Source organism: Lissotriton helveticus, chromosome 7 (genome assembly GCF_964261635.1).
Source record: "Lissotriton helveticus chromosome 7, aLisHel1.1, whole genome shotgun sequence".
NCBI lineage: Eukaryota > Metazoa > Chordata > Amphibia > Caudata > Salamandridae > Lissotriton > Lissotriton helveticus.
This window is the reverse complement of record NC_136068.1, coordinates 1250196321-1250212687: the sequence shown is the minus strand read 5'-3', so window position 1 is coordinate 1250212687 and position 16367 is coordinate 1250196321. Positions and strand designations below refer to the sequence as shown.

The 16367-nt window shown below is 47.5% G+C and overlaps 1 protein-coding gene across 1 annotated transcript in view; it reads left to right on the top strand.

Annotated features, from left to right (window-relative positions):
• SPAG9 (sperm associated antigen 9) overlaps positions 1-16367 on the top strand; it is a 2066870-nt gene that overhangs the window by 567917 nt on the left and 1482586 nt on the right. The window lies entirely within an intron of this gene.

Below are 16367 nucleotides of genomic sequence, written 5' to 3'. Positions count from 1 at the left end.
TTGTCCCCCAGATGTCTGTTTCTCATGAAGCCAGCCTGGTATGGAGATATCCGGGTCGGCCAAAGCCCTGCAATCCTAGCCGTCAAAATCTTGGTGAAAATCTTGACACACCCGTTAAGTAAGGCTATAGGGCGATAGGAGCTGCATAGTTGGGAATCTTTCCCTGTCTTCACCAGCAAAGTAAGAAGGTTCCATCATTGTTGGAGTAACCATTCAGGTTTCTAGAAGTGAGGTATAGACCTTAGCTAAATGAGGGAAAAGAAGGCCCGAAAACACCTTGTTGCAGGGATTCTGCACATACACAGAACTATGCGCAGGAAAACAGGACCTCGGTGTGAAGGGGCTAAGCCTCCCTACAGTCTCAGTACCCAAAATCCCAAAACCGACTAGCTATAGTGTCTCATTCGTTCTCCTACATAATCACAAAGCTAAAAATGATTGGACAACACAGAACACAACACTCCCGACCCTCAGGAATCGTGGTAGCAAGACGTACCCTTTCGCTCACTCACTCGTACTTGTCCACAATAAGAATTGACAGAGTCACTGTTATAGTTCAAAATGTTTATTTTAACCATAGTTCTCTATTATGCAGTATACGAGCCACTACCAGCAGCAAAAGGCATAAACCGAAAACAGTTAGCATTGTAGCAAGTCCATGGACTATGAAGGGAGATGTCATCATATGCAGACAGTGGATAAAGGACTATAAGGCCTAACCACCCTCCTCTTGGAAAGAAGTTTTATTATATAAAGGAAGATCTTTGGTCTTTGTCAGCAGACCTCATATCTCAGTGCCTAGATGGTAGTTTTACATCATAGAAACTGCACAGCTCTTCTTCCTGGAAAGGTCCCTCTCCAAGTGTGTGTTAAACCAACATGCATCCCCATAATATAAAAGCACGAATTTCCAGCAGCCGCAGCTGTGTAGCATGTTTTGTCTAAGTGCTAAGGACTGACCAGAACAGAACAACAAGGGGCATTGTTTATTGACCTTGCACTCCGTGTTCAGACTAAACTCCAGAAACAGGCAGAGAACGCAGAAAGCAGACGGTTCTCATGTGAAAGGCACAAACAGAGTCTTGTAAAATAAATTCATGTAACGCGCGCAAAAGCAGCAACATGGCAGCAGAGCTCATGCTAACTTAGCAATGTCGAGTATGACCCCAACAGCCATATGACAACCTTATAGAAGGAATTTGGGAACCCATATAGACCCGGGGCTTTGTTATTGGGGAGTTGTTTTATGGCCTGTTTTACCTCTTCTAGTGTTACATGTTTGTCTAACTCATCATTAAGCGATACTTCGATCGTCAGAAAGTGTCCATGATCCCATGGTCATTCGTGTGAGTGTGTCCGTCCTCATGCATGATGGATGAAATATAATTTAGTGCCTTTTGAGTCTGTATTTTATGAGCTAACAGTCTATCTGCTCTGTCTCTTTTTGTAGAATAGTAGTTTAGTCTCCAGAGGCTATCTTTGATCAGCATTGGATTCAGTTCACCTCTGGCTTTACTCCGGGCTTTCTTAGTTCTCCTGCTGCCCCCACGTCTGAACTCTGTCCAACATGTGTTCACTTCCAGATCAAGGTTTTTGGCTCTATCCAAATGTGAGAAGGTAGGGGTAGGGTTAATAAGTTCCCCACGTATCTCTACCATGCCAGTTTCCCACAATAAGTCTCCCACCATAAGTCTCCTGTTTGCTTCTCTTTGAAATATTTCTCAACTACCCCTGTTATATTGTCCCTGAGGACGGGGGTCGCAAAAACTATTTAGTTCAGTTTCCATACTCTGTGTTGAGGTGACTCTGGAGGAGGGGCCTGTAGAGACATACACACTCCGACAGGATCCAAGAGAACTCTAGTCCCTTTGCCAAAATGTACCCGGGGTAACATTCTGCTAGTATAGGGAGTAGGGAGTAGTCAGTCTGCGAATGGGACCCGCAAACAGTCAAATAAAATGTGTAGCCCCTCTCTCCTGGTTGTTGCGATTGTGCTTAAATCTGCTAATTTGAGGTTGTCAATACCCTGGGATATCGAGGGTGGGAGTTTGCGAGGTTGCCACAGGGAATGGGATCTATCCTCTCCCAGGATCAGACCATCTAGGGACCGTTCTGCAACGGAATGGAAAAACCAGAAATAGAACTGCTCCTTCAGATCGTTTAGACATAGATATACACCAAGGTCCCATCCTTCCTACCCAAGGACCTGGTGACCAGAATCACCATCTTCTTGGCATCCCTATGGACCGAGTTCACCTGAAAAGGGGTTTCCCTGTCTATCAAGATTGCTACTGCCTTAGTTTTGGAGTAATTGATATTGGTGTGGGTAATAGCATGATTGGCACCTTTGCACATCTGTTGCTAGAAGATCTCCTGCAATAGTTCCACATAGATCCTTTTTGTGTGGAGCCATGGAGTAAGGGTTTCTGCTTGACTGGGGAATTGAGGGCCTGCACATTTAGGTTTACTGTAGTTTGGTATAAATCGTTGAGTGAATCCTCCCCTCACCTGGGTGACGTGCAGTTCCATGGGTACCTTCCTTTGACAGCACTAGGGTAATAGTATTGCATTCTTGGCCAAACTTACAAACAATGAAAATAATTGAAACCTAAGACAACAATGGAACAATCCATAGTGAGAGGACTTCCTGTGGATCACCGGTTCCATGATCGACGGGGCCATCTTTCATCCTCCAGGGGTCCTCCTTACGCTGTCTGGGGTGGACATGAACCTTGTCCTCTCTGTTAAGAGCCAGCTTTGTGGAGCCAGGAGGGTCACCTAACCCCCGACACCCCTCCCCTTGTTTAAGTGCAGTCGTAAAAAAGTTTGTCCCTCTGTAGCAAGTAGATTGAGATTGAGATTGGCCCACTGTTACACATGGGGAAAGGCGCTCAGAGCATATGCGGGTTACTGCAAAATAGAGCTTGATAGAATGAGTACTGGTCAGTTTGTTCACTTGTGGGTCCCTGGTGTCTCTTCCCTATCCAAAAAGTGTGCAGATGGTAGATCTCATCCCAGGTTCATTGTTTTTCCCTCAAGCACTGTGAGTTTACTGCCGTTTAGCCTTTCTTGTTTGTTGTTGCCACCATGTGGCCTGTGGAGGTCCTGTTGTTCATCAGTTAAGTATTGTTTGTCCTCGAGCTCAAGAGGGCTATCATTTCTGAAGGAAATAGAGGTCTACTTGCCATTGAAGTATAACCAGAGGTGCACTGGGAAGCCCCATCGATACAGGATTCCCTGGGACTGAAGATAATCAGTTGCGATCTTCGCAATTTTTGTTAGGCCAGGGGCTGGGTTGAGATGATGTGTTACAGAGTCAAGGTGGAGCCCGAAATACTATTTGATCTGAGATCTTGTCAACTTCATGATGTTGACCTTCTTCCGAAAATAGTAGACTCTGGTGAGGACATCTGGTGTGAGCTTGTGCTGAGTTTGATGCTGACTCAGTAACCAGTGGGTGTGGTCAAGTTCCATCTGAAGAACCTCTGGACCGAGGAGCAGCTTACGAAACCCTCCTGTACATATTGATGCAGCTCTTGGGATACATAGTGTCCGCGATACTCCTTGTGCGGGTGTTGTTATGGCTTGAGTTGTATTCTCCATCATCCAACTTACCCATCAGACATTGACACCGCTTCTTTAATTTGTCCACCTGTATGTGCAACCATTTTGCTCATGTGCTCTCTCCCCAGCAGACACTGCCAGGTGGTCGACTCGCATTTCTAGTTGTTGAACAACATGTTTGAGGTCAGTCAGTAATTTTACAAAGTGCTTTTGCACTTGGCTCATTTTTGTTTTTGTTGCGCCCAATAAGGTCTCAATATCCTTCCTGTTTGCGGGTGCCGCAGCATACCCCTCCAAATCTAGAGGGTTAGGGAGGTCCCCTCCAAGTATGGTGGGAGTTCCAGTGTCTGTTATTTGTTTGGCGTGTGCACTAAATAGCGTATGGAGCGGGCCTTCTACTCCCTGGTGCGAGCGGTCTCCTGCTCTAAAATTAGCCAACGGGCCCTAGGGTTCGCGGGTTCTAGCCAACGCAGTGTAGAGCATTTGGGCCACATAGACCTCAGCACCTTGTTATCAGACTTCCACAGCCTCAGTCCCTATCCCCCCGGACGATCCCTGGGCTCTAGCGCTTGCGGCCCACCTACTCGCCCGCCACCCCCCTCTTGGGAAAATGGCACCAGTTGAGGCCCAACCCTCTAAACCCTCCACGGGCGGTGACCCCTGATTTCATTGCTTGTGGGCCATGGAGCACCTCACGGGCTTGGTGCTCTCACCCTCTAGGTCTCATTGATCTATCTTTCCATGCTGTTCATAGGAGGTGGCCATCTAGGGGTTAGGTTGGGTAGAGGAGTCTGCAGCATCATACAGCCACTGTTGTCCTGATACATGTGGCAAATATTCGGTGGTTGTTGCGGGTGCAAGAGCGCCTCCCCACCTCTTCAGCCAGATTAGAAGATTTCGGGTTGCATCAGGATGGGAAACCGGGTTGGCAGTCTCTCCGGCGCTCAGTGAGGACAAATTTACATAGGTCATCACCGTAGCCATGCCTGTACCCTTCGTATTTTGACTACTCCTCCAGAAATCCGCCGACTCTCAGAAAGTGCACTCCTGCCCACGGCTTGGAAGGTGGACGTTTTACCATTGCTACAGAAATGGTCCAAAGAAATTGTGTGCATGGTGTTCTTTGACTGTTGGGATATATTAAAGATAATGTCCCTGAGTTAGGTTTCCATGGTGTTTAACATTCAGAATTGGTCCCTGAAAGTCTTATCCTCATGTTCCGGTTCTCCAAGTTCAGAGGTGTTACCTTAAATTATGGTAGGATCCCAATAGTACCAGTTAATTGTACTGTCTTTTGCACTTCTTACGCTTTGCGAGTCTTAACAAGGTCTTCATTTGATGGTAGCCTCCCTCAATTCAAGTGTTCATATGTTTCCTTATTTGGAGGATGGGCTGGGGAAGGCCATTTGGTGTGCCCTCTGTCTCTGCTATATCTTCTTGGGTTCTCAGTAATTCAGACGGCGTCCCACCTCAAATGGACTCAAACTGGTCTTCATAGGAACGATCTTGCACACTACCTGCATGAGATCTTTTCATCCAGTTAAAAGGATCTCAAATATCCTCATGTTTCATATCCCAGTGTTAATTCTGGTCTAAAGATTCTCTGACGTTTTGGTTTGATGGCATTGTGCATTTGTTTGTTGCCACACATCCAGTGGGGCCTCAGACAGCAGATTTTCCAGCATCAGGCGAGTCTTTGCTATTGTGTGGAGATCTTCTTTTTAGTCCTTGCACTGCTTCTGTGTCCTCTCCAACTTCACAATGTGTCATCCCTTCTGTCCTCTGCAGGCCACCTTTGCTACAGACACTGACAAATTGGCTGGTACTCTTATCTGGGATAGATAACCATAGAAGGTCTTTGGTCCTCAGGAGAACAACAAATGTTCATCTATGTGCTGGAGTTGAGGGCTGTAAACCTAGTCCTGAAGGTGTGCCTCACGGCCATCTTTGGCCATGTTGTGCTAGTTATTTCGGCCAACACTACAGCGATACACCGCTACAGGAGAAAGTATTTAGTGGGTTCCCAAAACGTACACTGGGAGGCCTTGAGCATGTGGCAGTGTGCTCTGAAACTACGAATTTCTGGATAGTGCTCCGAATGTCAAGTTAAATGCCTTGAGTGACTTGTCTATGAAAGATCATGAATAGGAATTCCACCCTGAGGTGTGGTCTTTTCCTAGCTCAGGCTTTCCTGAATTGACCTCCTTTCCATGGCTGTAATGGGAAATCCTCTCTGTTCTGCATGCTGCACGTCTCACCATGTGAGGCTCTGTACTTGAGTTGCTGATAGTGCCTACTTTATGCGTTCCCTCTACTTTACTTTACTACTGTAGCCATCAATAGAAGGTATAATAGGATAGAGTCCTAATCCTTGGATGATATGTCTAAGCACTGAGATATGCCAATTAGAGGATTTTAGCCTTCCATCAGAATTAGTAAATGCCATTTTGCCTGGCTGAAAATTGTTTCTTCTGTATGCTGGGATAATTTTGTCTGTTGGTGCCAAGGCTTAAACTCTTTTCAGGTATGTCTCCTAGATTTTCTGAGCTTTCCTTCGTCCAACCGGCATTGGGTGTTTTCTACCGAGAGAGGAGGACTGTCTCAGTTTCCTGCCTTCTGTACCTACTTAAGTAATCTTCAGATTGCTGCTGGTCATGTGTTTCTTTAAAGCTGTATATTTTACTGCCCATGCCTTTGCTTATTGAGCTATATGACTTAAATTGGTTCTGGCATTTTCATGGTCTCATTCTTTAAAACAAATGCAATTCTTCTGGTTGTCTTTTACCACTCAAAACATGTCTCTCTGGTGGCAATTACTTGCTCCTGTAACGTCTGAGACTAGCAGGCCCTCTCTTTCCAGCTGGCACTTGCTGTTCTATACAAAAAATCTGCTCCTTCATAATTGCGCCTTCTTTATTCTTAAGATGAAGCTCTCATGCCGCACTGGGCATTCTACCATTTTTCTATGTTTCTTCCCCCTTCCATCATTCTTCCAAGAGAGGAGCAGTTGCACAGGTTAGACCCTTGGCCATCTATGTCCTTTTACTTTGATCGAATGAGAGGAGAGCGGTGAATGACAATCTGTTGGTTTTTCTGGAGCCAAGAAAATTAAAGAAGTGACCAATCTTGCTGTTTTGCTTTGGGTCACTCTTTTTATTAAGATCTGTTATATCTGGGCCAAGAAAGTACCTCCAGTTTCACTAACCCGATCAGTGATGATGCGGTGGCTGATATTTGCTGGGCGACTTGTTGATCTACATTCAGTATCTTTGTAAATAAATATTTGCCTGAAGACTCAGGCTCCCACTGATGAATGATTCACTAGAGCTATGCACCATGATTTCCCTGGTTGATCAGCATTACTCAATCTCACATATCGGTGGGTACTGCTTTAGGACTTCATTGGGTGAGGAGCTGCATGAAGAAGTATCCGTTAGAAGAAAATGGTTTACTTTCTTTAACAATACTTTTGTTGTGTACTATATCCTCCCCACTCTCCCTCCCTCTCCTTCTGAGTTAGTGATGCTCATAATAAGACTCCACGGTATTCAGTTTGTTACTTAATATTGTTATTCTTTAGTCTTCTTCCATCAAAACTCTTTCCAGCTCCTCTCCAAGACCAGGTTGGGCACAAAACAAGTAAGGAATGGATGCCTGTGTACCAGATGGAGACATACATATGCTGGTGTTTTTATTTCCTGAGCAGCCAGAGCCATGACAGCAGTTGTGTGGCCTCACTTGTTAGTGCTGTAACGCTTTTACTAGAGAGAAAAAGTTCCTGGTTCCATTCTGACACTAAGGAAAAAGGTGAGGAATCTGTAGGAAGTTACAGTATCCAGTAGAAATATTGTTACCAAAGATAAGTTACTTTTTGTATAGACTTCCTTGTTGCCTACATCCCTATTTTATGCATTTTTCCGCCCTGTTCTTTTTGTCCTGGTTGAATTACTTCGAGAATAACTGAGGACTCAGTGGCTTTTTTCATTCTCATAAGGTAATGACGTAGCTGAGGAAGACAAATGAGAGCAAATGGCTTAGATACTTGCCAGCAAAACTAATTACAGTCATTCATAGTCTTCCTCATCTCACTGTTGCAACCTGTTGACCAATGACCTTGGTTGTACTACATCTATGATTGGCTGGCTTGGAAATGTACAGGAAGAGCAAGGGTCAAGGCAAACTTTGTAGCAATATGGAGGGATTTGAGCTAATACTATAATAGTGTAGTTTCTTGTATGCAGGGTGAGCATCACCCTCCTTGGGATTGAGGAGAATTGGAGTTGTAATAAAGATTACTGGTAGGTAATTGAGGTATCCTCTTTGTAGCACAATTTTGCAGTTTGGCAAGCAAAATATGACTCAATCAATCAAGACATTTGTAAAGCGCGCTACTCACCCATGAGGGTCTCAAGGCGCTGAGGGGAGGGGGAGTGGGTTACTGCTATTGCTCGAACAGCCAGGTCTTGAGTAGCCTTCTGAAGGTTAGTAGGTCTTCGGTCTGTCGTAGGAGGATGGGGAGGGTGTTCCAGGACTTGGCGGCGAGGTAGGAGAATGATCTGCTGCCGGTGGTCGCTCTCCGGATGCTGGGATCGGTGGTGAGGGCAGGGTCGGCGGATCGGAGCTGGCGGTTCGGGGTGTAGAAGGGGAGTCGTTTGTTGAGGTATGCTGATCCGTTGTTGTGGAGTGCTTTGTGTGCGTGGGTGAGGAGCTTGAAGGTGATCCTCTTATTGACGGGAAGCCAGTGCAGGTCTCTTAGGCGGGGTGTGATGTGGCTGTGGCGAGGGATGTCGAGGATCAGGGTGCAGAGGCGTTCTGTACGCGTTGCAGTCGTTTCAGCAGTTTGGCTGGGGCTCCCGCGTAGAGCGCTTTTCCGTAGTCCAGTCTGCTGCTGACGAGGGCCTGGGTGACCGTTCTTCTAGTGTTGGTGGGGATCCACCTATAGATCTTTCGGAGCATGCGGAGGGTGTTGAAACAGGAGGATGAGATGGCGTTGACTTGCTTGGTCATAGAGAGAGTTGAATCGAGGATGAATCCCAGGTTGCGTGCGTGGTCGGTGGGTGTTGGTGCTGCTTCCAGGGCAGTCGGCCACCAGGAGTCGTACCAGACAGAAGGGGTGGAGCCGAGGATGAGAACCTCTTTCTTGTTCGAGTTCAGCTTCAGACGGCTGTTCTTCATCCATTTGTTGACGGCTTTCATTCCTTCATGGAGGTTGGTTCTGGCGGTGAGAGGGTCCTTGGTGAGTGAGAGGATCAGTTGTGTGTCGCTGGCGTAAGAGATGATGTTGAGGTTGTGCAGTCTGGCGACGTGGTTGAGCAGGGCCATGTAGATGTTGAACAACGTCGTGCTGAGGGAGGATCCTTGGGGTACGCCGCAGATGATCTTGGTGGCTTCGAATCAGAAGGGAGGTAGGCCGACGCTCTGTGTTCTGCCGGAGAGGAAGTAGGTGGTCCAGTGCTTTGCCTTGGATTCCTGCGTCGTGGAGGTCAGTGCGTAGGGTGCGGTGGCAGAATGTGTCGAAAGCTGCTGATAGGTCCAGGAGGATGACGGCGGCGGTCTCGCCGTTGTCCAGCCTGGGCCCTGATGTCATCGGTGGAGGCGATGAGGGAAGTTTCGGTGCTGTAGTTGCTGCGGAACCCAGACTAGGACGGGTCCAGGATGTTGTTCTCCTCGAGGTAGCGGTTCAGTTGTTTGTTGACAGTTTTCTCGATTACCTTCGCCGGGAACGGGAGCAGGGAGATGGGCCGGAAGATCTTGAGGTCCTTGGGGTCTGCTTTGGGTTTCTTGAGCAGGGCATTGATCTCTGCCTGCTTCCAGCCCTCCGGGAAGGTCGCGGTTTTGAAGAAGATGTTGATTGCTTTGCGGAGGTGGGGTGCGATGGTGGCGCTGGCTTTGATGAAGATGTGGTGAGGGCACAGGTCTGATGGGGAGCCGGAGTGGATGGTGCTCATGATTTTGATGGTGTTGTCGTCGTTGATGTTGGTCCAGGTGAGTAGGGGGTCGCCGTGGGTGGTGGCCTTGGGGTCTGAGATGTCGTTGGCTGCCGTGGTGGACTTGTTGTTGAAGCTGTTGTGGATGTCTGCGATCTTGCGGTAGGAGAAGGAGGCCAGGGAGTTGCACAGGTCTTGCGAAGGTGGGATGTTGTTGGTGCTGGAGCTGGGGTTGGAGAGCTCCATCACAATGTTGAAGAGCTCTTTGCTGTTGTGTGCGTTGTTGTCGAGGTGGTCCTTGAAGGAGGTTTTTTCGGCGGATCTAATGAGGTGATGATGTTGGCGCATGGCGTTCTTGTGGGCTGCTTGGTTCTTCGGTGTCTGTTCGTGGCGCTATTTCTTCTCCAGCTTTCTGCAGTTTTGCTTGGCGATCTGGAGGTCCGCGGTGAACCAGTTGGCAGTCTTGTTGGTGCTACTGTTGAAGGTATTCTTGATCGGGGCAAGAGTGTTGGCGCGTTCGTCGATCCAGCGTCTGAGGTTGCGGCTTCGGGGTCGGTGGGGTCTGTGGGTGGGCTTCGGGCGAGGGCGGTGTGTAGCTATTTTCAGTGATTTTGCTCCAGCAGCGGCGGGGGATCTGTTGGGTGCGGTGGTGCGTGGTGGGCTAAATGAAGTACATATTTCAGTTAGCTCTGTTCAAAACTGCTTTTGGGGGCCATTACCTCGCTGTGAGAGGAGAACTCTGCCATTCCTCGGACGCTGACAGTGACGCCGCCTGTGTTGTGGGCTGCTCGGTGCTAGTCTCCCCCGCCGCCGCCTCACACATCTACGCGGCCGCCGAGGGGGGGGACTACAGCCCCCAGAATCTCTAGCGGCATCGCCCCGCCCACCTACGACCACTTCCGCGCCCGGAGGCGCTCAAAGGACCGGAGCTCCCTCGGTGGAGCGGGAGCTCTGTTCAAAATTGCTTTTGGGGGCCATTACCTTGCTGTGAGAGGAGAACTCTGCCATTCCTCGGACGCTGACAGTGACGCCGCCTGTGTTATGGGCTGCTCGGTGCTAGTCTCCCCCGCCACCGCCTCACACATCTACGCGGCCGCCGAGGGGGGACTACAGCCCCCAGAATCTCTAGCGGCATTGCCCCGCCCACCTACGACCACTTCCGCGCCCGGAGGCGCTCAAAGGAACGGAGCTCCCTCGGGAGCGAGAGCTCTGTTCAAAACTGCTTTTGGGGGCCATTACCTCGCTGTGAGAGGAGAACTGTGCCATTCCTTGGACGCTGACAGTGACGCCGCCTGTGTTGTGGGCTGCGCGGTGCTAGTCTTCCCCGCCGCCACCTCACACATCTACGCGGCCGCTGAGGGGGGGGGGGGGACTACAGCCCCCAGAATCTCTAGCGGCATCGCCCCGCCCACCTACGACCACTTCCGCGCCTGGAGGCGCTCAAAGGAACGGAACTCCCTCTGGGACGCGCGCGGGCGGCGCCGGGCTAAGGGCGGGCCGTCTGTGGCCGTCCGGGACCAGAGGGGGCTGGGCTGGGCCACCCCCTTTACATTGGCATTGCGGGACAATTAAAGTAAGATTCTATCTCTTTATTTAGTGACCTCAATGACTCGACTTGCAATAGTCTGAACTTTGTAGACACATTGTCATAATTATCCCCTCTGGTCCCGACACTTTTGTATTTTAATTTGCACTCGATCTCTAGCCCTGTAAATATAAATCCTAGTAAGATGAATTCACGATCTAGCAAAGGTAGGAAATCCTTGGTGGGAGGGACCATCAGAAGGACACTAGATCAGTTCATAACCAGGGCCACCTCAGTATTGGAACACGAGATAGCCATCACTGAGCGTCGTTTGTCCTCAGAACTCCTTTATAACAAACGCTTGTCCCTGGGACCCATCCAGCTAGCGATTACTCCTCCAAAACAAGGTGTGGAAAAAGATTTAAATAGTGATATTAGCATCCCTTTACAGTTACAAGATATAACAGTTTCTCCAGAGACAAGCAGGGAGCTCAACACTAATGATTCAAACATCGTACCCCCATTAGAAATTATTTCTGAGAAGTCTATGTTACTTACATCCCCAAGCCCATCCCTAAGACCAATACACAAAACAAATCATTGGGGCAAGGGCCTGCCTTAAAAAGAAAGCGTGGAGGGAATAGTCAATTGGGTAGGCGCGCTAAAACTCCCAAAACACCCTCAAGCCCCTTAAAGGGCCCAAGAATAGCAGCAAGGAAGAACCTGCCCGACCATTTGCCTCTACTATCCTATTCCACCCAAGGCCCAATGGGAAAAATTGAACATCTAGTAAAATCTCTACTATTACCACTTGTGGAGAGAGTGAAAAGGATGGGCGAGCAACTGGAGTCCATAGAGGAAGCGACAGCTTCCAATACTGAATTACTAAAGGAACTGGTTTGCCCACAAGCAGAACCAGTCCACATGTGGGCAAACTATAGGGCCGAAAATAATCAATGTAATGAACAGTGTGGACTCTTTACCTATATCCCATGAGTATACACTGGCCCCCCCGAAAATAGATATCGACCCTACTGCACCCAGGGAAGAAAGAACCGAAGGACACGCCAATAAACCAGATAATAATCATGGAAATACTGTCAGGGTCCATCCAACTGATAAGAACTTAAAATGAACCCAACAACAAATAGATCTGCCGCCGGAGGCGGCACCATATGTCGTAGTGCTTACTGGGGTTCCCGAACTGGCAGCCGGGAAAATAGAAGGATACTTAGAACTTAAGAATAAAGTAGTCCATTGGCTGAGCAAGAACAGACCTCTATCCCCTAATATAGATGGTGAAATCCTGCATGTGAGAAGACTAGGCTGGGTGGGGCATAGACCAAAAGACATTCAGGGGGATGTTATCATCGTTAACTTCAGGGATTGTAGGGTAATTGCCCACATTAGAGACTGGTACCTTGAGAGAGGCGGGGAGGAATATCGACACGGGATTTAAGTTATTTCTACCCCCAATCTTTATTGATCAATCCATGAAGACCCTGGAATCCACATGAGAGTAATGTAGGAGGCCCTAGTTTTAACATTCCCACCTTTAATCGATTTGCCATGCTCTCTGGACTGGAAGGGGTAGACTGACTTATCAAAGAGATGCCCAAGGACCCCTTTGGATCTGAGTATATTGATACATTAGTGACCCTTAAGGGAGTACATGACAACGAACTGATTAGATCGACGGATTATAGCAAATCTTTAGTCGAACCAAAATTCACTGAACAGGATGGCTTAAAGATAGGGTGCTGGGGAAGGGAAGAACACAGGTGCCATACAGAAAAGGCTTTATTATTTAATATCAACATGGGAGCTGCTGAAGGAGTGCATGCTGTACATATGGCAAAAACAGACTCTATGGAGACCAGAAAGTGGGAACAACATCACAAACGGCCTAGCCCGACCCAGATAAAACCATACATGCTACAGGGAAAGGGCTTTGCAAATATTCCGCACATGAATATGGTCACCAACACCTCACTTACAATGTATGTATGTATGTATGTATGTATGTATAGATATTTTTGTATAGCGCTTACTGTCACCCAACGGGCATCCTGGCGCTTAGATAATCATGACATACAAGATGTTACCAGCCTCCGAAAAAGAATCTATTGCAGTATTCTGGGAAATAAGTGGGTTTTCAGGCTTTTCTTAAAGGAGGAGAGATCAGTCATTGACCTCAGGTCAAGGGGGAGAGAATTCCACAGATTTGCTGCGGTAAACCTGAAAGCCCGGCCTCCCATCCAATCATTGAGCTCATTAACTCAAATACATTGCAGCCAGTTAAAACACTTTTTACCAACGCTGTAACACACTACAAGGAGTACCCATCGTATACAAGACCAACGCAAGTGTCGGGCGCCTTAGAGGGTCGAACATCAGGGGCTGATAACACCGTCTCTACTATAGAGGCACAATCCATTAATAACATACTATGCTGGAATGTGGCGGGCTTGTCTGATAAAATTACCAAACCTCTCTGGCTTGAAACCGTAACCAAGCATAGTATTGTATGCATACAAGAAACGTGGACCATCAATGAGTTACACCTTCTGGCTACAAAACATTTCATACCCCAGCCATACCCAGCCCGCATGGCAGAAATAAGGGGGGGTATGCACATACATTTCGTCTAATGTAGGATCCACAGCTGTAAAGTTTACATCCACAGAGTTTTACCAAATTATCGTGACCCCATGGGGGGAGTTCAAAAAAACATGACACTGGTAAATTTTTATAACAACATTCCTACTTCATTAATTGAAACTGTTGTAAACAACCTCAGGTTAAACCTATTAAAAATAGAGGAGCAGATGGACGGAGACATGGCCCTGCTTTGGGTATGGGATTTTAATTGTCCTCTATGCTCTCGGAGTGAGGCGGGTATTTGTGGCCTGGGTGACAACAAGGAAGACGCCCCCACCCATTTCCATCATTCTAAATTGGGGGACCTTCTGACCACCCTGACCTCTCATTTCATTCTGTCATTTGTCAATGAATCATGCTCTCCGATTAAATCCTTCCGACCCACCTTTAACGGAAGAGGATGCAATTCAATCATCGATTTCATGCTCCTATCGTCGAGATACTCAGGGATAATACTTAACTGGGATACACGAGACATCGTCATCAGCGATCATTATCCTATTTCTGCCACCATAAAATCTAACGACACTGTAGCAAATTCAATGATCAACACCTTATACAACCCGCCATTAAAGTTAGCCAGCACCAACGGGTACTGCATCAAATGGGACAAAGTGGTGCCTGCTGAGTTTTTACAAACCTTAGTCAAAAATACCTACGAGGATATTCAAACATGCCTCTCCAATAAGGGTGAGCATCAGATAGTTATTGGTTCGTTCACTAAAATCTTACTAGAAATAAAAAGACTTCTTACAAGGGTGCCTCGACTCGCTCCAAAAAATAGCCAAGGTTGGTTTGATGAGAGTTGCAGCAAGGCACTTGCTGCATTAAAGAAGGCCTTGCATACCATCCCAAAATCCCAGGACAATATCAAGATAGCCAGGCATACTTATCGTGCTGCTTTAACAAGCAGGAAAAAACAATTAAAAAAGGATGCATGGTCGGCACTCCAGGAAGCATCCGAGAGGAGGGACAATATCGCTTTTTGGAAGGCCGTAAACGCCCCCTTTCTGCAAAGCAAGCAGGTGGCCCAAATAGATCTAGCAATCCCGGGTGAAACCTGGGTCACACACTTTAAAGGCCTATATGATAAAGTTGAGCCTGTGGACCCTGGACATACACAGAGAAACGATCCCGGAGCATCTGTGGGGCATAAGTCACCTAGCGCTTTCCCTTTGGGCATTACATTCGAATGTGAGGAAGTCCTCAGGGCGCTGAAGGAAAGCCCTTCAGGGAAGGCACCTGGCCCGGACTGTGTCCTCATACACGTATATAAATCAGAGATTGATTTATGGGCACCCCTGCTCACCAACGTGCTCAACTCCTTAAATGATTCCGGATTCATCTCAACCTGGCCGGAGGCAATCGTTGTTCCGATTTTTAAAAAAAGGGACAGGAACGACCCCACCTGTTACCGCCCGATTTCGCTACTCGATGCCCTGATGAAGGTTGCCGGGAGGATTATCTTAAACAGGATCCAGGATTGGACGGAAGAGCACGATGTTATTTCAAACCTACAATATGGCTTTAGAGCAGGGAAAGGCAAGGCCTTAACCTTGCGCTAATAATAGCTAAATGAACTCAGGCTAAAAAAGGACATCTTTTTGTGACCTTCGTGGACTTAGGTTCCGCATTTGATTGCGTTGACCACGAGATGCTCTGGGCGATACTCTCTGAGATTGGCCTAGACAAACAAATCCTCCTGTTCATAAAAGAACTTTATAAGGAGGCAGGAGCACGAGTCAGATATGGAAGGAGGGGCGAGTGCTCTGATAAGTTTTAGATCCGCAGAGGAGTAAGACAGGGGTGCATTTTAGCACCTCTGCTCTTTACCCTATACATCAACGCGGTTGGCCAACATCTCACTAAAGTATATCATGACTATCCCACAATAAACGGGACCCCAATACCCATACTTCTATATACGTACGCCGCCGCTATAATGTCCCAGACAAGGGTAGGACTGCAAAATGCGGTAGGGAAATTTACCGATTTCATGAAACACAGAGGTCTACGTGTAAACGTTTCTAAAACTTATACTATGTCTTGTGGAACTGGGACTAGAAGGACACCATGCCCAATCTTCCTGGAAGGGAGAAAAGTGGAGAATACAGATAGGTTCTCATATCTTGGTATTAACTTCGATAGAAGGGGCTCTTGGCAGGCAGCCGTAATCGCAAGGGTCCTAGCATTCTCTAGGGCCACGGGTGCACTAACTAACTTAGCCCAAAAACTGGGAAGCAGACCAGTTGGAGCACTCTTACAGATTTATAAAGCCAAATGCACATCAACTGGCACATATGGAGCTGGCCTCTGGGGGATTGAGCATGTAGATACCATACAACGTTCTGAGAATTCCGTCCTCCGATATTTACTGGCAACCACCAGGAGCACAGCTACATATGTTGTCAACAATGAACTGGGTCTTCCATATATCTCGGACATTATAAAATCTTCACCCATTTTACTGTGGCACAATGTCTGGGTAAAACCGGAGACAAGTCTGAACAGAGACGTCATAAAAGATGGTCTCAGCTTAGATGGTGCTGATAACATCAAATGGTTTAAATATGTAAGAAAAACGCTTAAACACATCGGGCACCCGGAATATTTGTTTTTAAGCATGGAGACTGTGTCCAGAACTACTCTTAAAAACTGGTTTTACTGCACTTAGACAGTAAAAGATGGCT